The 4,691-nt window shown below is 37.1% G+C and overlaps 1 pseudogene; it reads left to right on the forward strand.

The window, feature by feature from the left end:
- The first annotated feature begins 538 nt into the window (after positions 1–538).
- LOC133093072 (centromere protein U-like) lies at positions 539–2,506 on the forward strand (annotated as a pseudogene).
- Positions 2,507–4,691: the final 2,185 nt, after the last annotated feature.

The raw sequence follows: 4,691 nt of genomic DNA on the forward strand, positions 1-4,691 counted from the left end.
CATTTTATAAGTAAAAAAAGTTTTTGTTTAAAAACAAGAAAATCAGTTATAAACACAATTGTCAAATCATTTTAAAAATATGGTATGGTGAAATATGTGCTTTATTACTAATGAATTAAATAACAAGATCTAGTGTTGGCTCCAATAATGACTATAATTTTAAAGTAATGATGAGTATTAGTGATAATTTGAGTGTCTGCAACAAGTATGATATGAAAGAAAGATGATTTCTTTTTTTTACTAGTCTAAATGGAATAGTTTTTATTGAGTGAAAGATTCTTTAAATTCTATGATGCTTTACAATTTTCAAAATTTTCACACACATAATTTAATATAATCCCATAATAACCCTTTTTATTTCCACTACCCTTATCTTGCCCCTTCCCTCCTCCTTCTCCCCACTGATAGCCACTAGTTCATTCTCTATAAGATGGCCATGATTTCACTGAAGTATTTACAGGTAAAATAACATACTCTCTGGGATTTGCTTCAAAATACTTTAGCTTAAAAAGGGGACTGGAGAGAGTGGTGGGCTGGGATGGCCCCGCCGGGGCGAGTGCGGCACTCGGGTACGAGATGTTCAAAGAACACTGTAGGAAGAACACACTCCACGAAAGATACCCTCCTCTACACAGCACTCTATATATGCTGACGAGGAAGAATTCTCCAAACACTGTGGATCACCTATCCCCTCAACTTCTCAAGGAAAATAAGCGAAAAGAAGTTTGGACACTTCTGAAATTGAAGCAAGTGAAAACGAGTCTGTAAAAAATAGTGCAAAAAAGCCAGGAAGAAAACTCAAGCCCCTTAGTGATGAATCTGAAAGCACTGAAGAAAGTGATATAAGAAGAAAAGTTAAACCAGCAGACAACATAATACACGACAACATGAAGCTGTTTCAGCTACAGCATCTTCAGAGCTTTCAGAGAAACCAGCTGAATCAGTCACGCCTAAAAAGATAGGACCCCTTAGTGCTGAGCTCTCTGTTGAAAAAGAGACCCTGGCAACAGAAAGTCAACTGAAAACTCAGAAAAAGATGTTTCGTGGCAAAAGGAAGAAACCAAGAAGTGAAGTCACAGACTTGGATACTTCCTACTGTGTACCTGTTTGGTGTTTAAAAGAAAATCAGTGACATCATGGAGTTAGATGTTGTTTTGTCTGCATTTGAGAACATCCCCTTAGAGTATAAACAAAAAACAGACTCAGAATTTGTAAGGAAGCCATCGACAAATTTCATTCTAATTTGAAAGAAGAACTCATCGAACTGCTTAAAGAAATCCAGATGTTGAAAACTCTGAAAAGGAAGAACACTAAGATGATCTCAGATATCGAAAAGAAAAGGCAACTTTTGTTTTGTCTTTTTGTGTTTGTTTTTTTCTAATTTCTAACTTGCCTTTTAATTTTCTTTCTTTCTTTTTGGCTGCATTGGGTCTTCGTTGCTATGCACAGGCTTCAGTAGTAGTGGCTCGTGGGCTCTAGAGCGCAGGCTCAGTAGTTGTGGCGCACGGGCTTAGTTGCTCCACAGCATGTGGGATCTTCCCAGACCAGGGCTCGAACTCGTGTCACCTGCACTGGCAGGCAGATTCTTAACCACTGCACCACCAGGGAAGCCCAGAAACCCATTTTTAAAAGGTAGAATTTAAGACATCTAGTTCCCTTTAGCATTTTCTAGCAAGCATGAGCAGTGATACGACCAGCATTTCTAGGATCTATGTAATGAGCTGCAGCCAATAGGATAGTCTCGTTTCTGTTTCATCCAAATTCTGCAGTTTACTCAGTTATTGCCTCTGGCTCCTTGCATAAATAGATCTGGGGATATTTGTCTCCAGTTAAATTATTTTATGAAACTTGAAATTACCTTCAGTATTAGTGTTATCTTTCTTTGAGAAATCAACTGCTAAATAACAAAGAAAATTTTAGCTAAACCTCATCTTACTTACAGATTTCAGCCAGAAAAGGGTTTTCCACATTTAGTACCAACCCTACCCACCTGTTCTCTATCCCTTTTGTAGATAGAACCCATAAAAGGTAAAGTCCAAGTACTCTATGAAGAAATAATGTATTCTAAACAGAAATAGACTCACAGACATAGAAAACAAACTTATGGTTACCAAAGGGAAAAGGGTAGGGAGAGGGATAAATTAGTAGGAGTTTGAGATTAACAGATACAAACTACTATATGAAAAATAGATAAATAACAAGGACCTACTTAAAGCACAGGGAACTATATTCAATATCTTGTAATAACCTATAATGGAAAAGAGTCTGAAATTTATATATATATGTATAACTGAATCATTTTGCTGTATACTTGAAACTATCACAACATTGTAAATCAACTAACTATATTTCAATTAAAAAAAAGAAATAATGTATTCTTCCATGAAAATTCTACACACATAAATTCTTTGGTCCTTCCCTTTTTTTCCCTCACAGATATAGCGGAAGCCCGGAGATGTTTAGATCTTTTCCCTTCGTCTGCGGTTACCTTCATGGTTGCTTGTGATTGAAAGCTTTCCAAAACCCACTTGGGCCTCTGAGCAACACTCCAGCGACTGCACGTTAACCTGAGTAACTAGAGACTGCAGCTAACGCACCTCACACCTGTGCTTTCCCCACTGCCAGCCTTTCACACCCACACCTTGTTACTAAAGCAATTTAAAGAACTGTATTCTGAAAAGAAAATTTTTTACATGTTATTTTTCCTTTCTAGATGTCTCACTTCAATTAGCTAGGACATTGTTCTCCCCTTACCAGGCTGATTAACCCCTGGTGCTGCCCCATCTGTGTATCTGTGTGCTCCATTTTCCCATTTATCAGCCTTTGGTTGCACTTATCCACTGACCTGTCTATTGCTCCTTCTAGACAAAGAGTTTCTTCAAGGCAAGGGTCATCTCTCACATGCTTCTAAATCACTAAGCATCTGACACAATGCCTGGTGCATAGGAAATTTTCAAAAATTTGTGATGAACACATGGTCCATACTACATTCTGTCCAGTGGGTAAAACCACGTCTGACACCTAAGTATTTCCACGTCAGCTTTGCTATTCTTAACTTCAATAACTGCTATGTGCCTAAATATGGATATAAAGTACATATTTATATTGCTCAGTTGGCCCTTTCCATCTGTCTTCTGTTCTAGGAAATTTCCTTTATTTCTCTGAGTATATCCTTCATTCCAGTTCTCATTCCAAGAGACTACCTTTTCTCCTAAAACTCCCATTAATTGAATGTAATTGAATGTTACACCTTCTAAATCTGTCCTCTCTCTCTCTCTCTCTCCTGACTTCATATTCATACTTTCCATTTCTTTATCTCTTTGTGCTGTGTTCTAAGAGAAATTTCTTCAGCTTGGGTTCTCAGTGGTATCCACTGATTCATCTATTAAATTTTTTCCAATACTATATTTCTAACTTACATGCAGTGAAATATGCAGATTTTAAGTATAGAGTTTGATATGTTTTAACAAATGTATATATCCACCTTTACATCCAAGAACTCAATTTATTACCCACAGATCCATGCTGAAAGAATGATGAGAAAACAAACTTCAGGAAAAAGAAAATGAAGCTCAGAGGAATAGATACATGCATGAACTATTAGAAAAATTTATTCTTAAGTCTAAATAATTGTTTGTTAAAATATTGAAAATAATCTGAAACTAAAATTCCAGTTGAAATCAAGATGGGAGATGGAGAGGGACTTCCCTGGTGGTCCAGTGGTTAAGACTCCACGCTTCCACTGCAGGGGGCATGGGTTCAATCCCTGGTCGGGGAAATAAGATCCCGCATGCCACGGGGCATGGCCAAAAAAAAATGTGCAAATAAAAATGTGTTTAAAAAAAAAGATGGGAGGTGGAGAAAGGAGAGGAAGCAGAAGACATAAAAGCATGCTACATTTTTTGTATTGTTTAATGGAAGGCTACAGAGATACTATTTAACTGCAGACATTAGAACAATACATTTAATATGGAGACACAAAAGACCCCAAATAGCCAAAGCAGTCTTGAGGGGAAAAAAACGGAGCTGGAGGAATCAGACTCCCTGACTTCAGACTATACTACAAAGCTACAGTGATCAAGACAATATGGTACTGGCACAAAAACAGAAATATAGATCAAGGGAACAGGATAGAAAGCCCAGAGTTAAACCCATGCACCTATGGTCAATTAATCTACGACAAAGGACGCAAGGATATACAATGGAGAAAAGACAGTCTCTTCAGTAAGTGGTGCTGGGAAAACTAGGCAGCTACATGTAAAAGGATGAAATTAGAACATTCCCTAACACCATACACAAAAATAAACTCAAAATGGATTAGAGACCTAAACGTAAGACCGGACACTATAAAACTCTTAGAGGAAAACATAGGAAGAACACTCTTTGACATAAATCACAGCAAAATCTTTTCTGATCCACCTCCTAGAGTAATGGAAATAAAACTAAAAATAAACAAATGGGACCTACTGAAACTTAAAAGCTTTTGCAAAGCAAAAGAAACTACAAGCAAGATGAAAAATCATCTCTCAGAATGGGAGAAAATATTTGCAAACGAATCAATGGACGAAGGATTAATCTCCAAAATATATAAACAGCTCATGCAGCTCAATATTGAAGAAACAAACAACCCAATCCAAAAATGGGCAGAAGACCTAAATAGACATTTCTCCAAAGAAGACATACAGATGGCC

Source organism: Eubalaena glacialis, chromosome 6 (genome assembly GCF_028564815.1).
Source record: "Eubalaena glacialis isolate mEubGla1 chromosome 6, mEubGla1.1.hap2.+ XY, whole genome shotgun sequence".
Lineage (NCBI taxonomy): Eukaryota > Metazoa > Chordata > Mammalia > Artiodactyla > Balaenidae > Eubalaena > Eubalaena glacialis.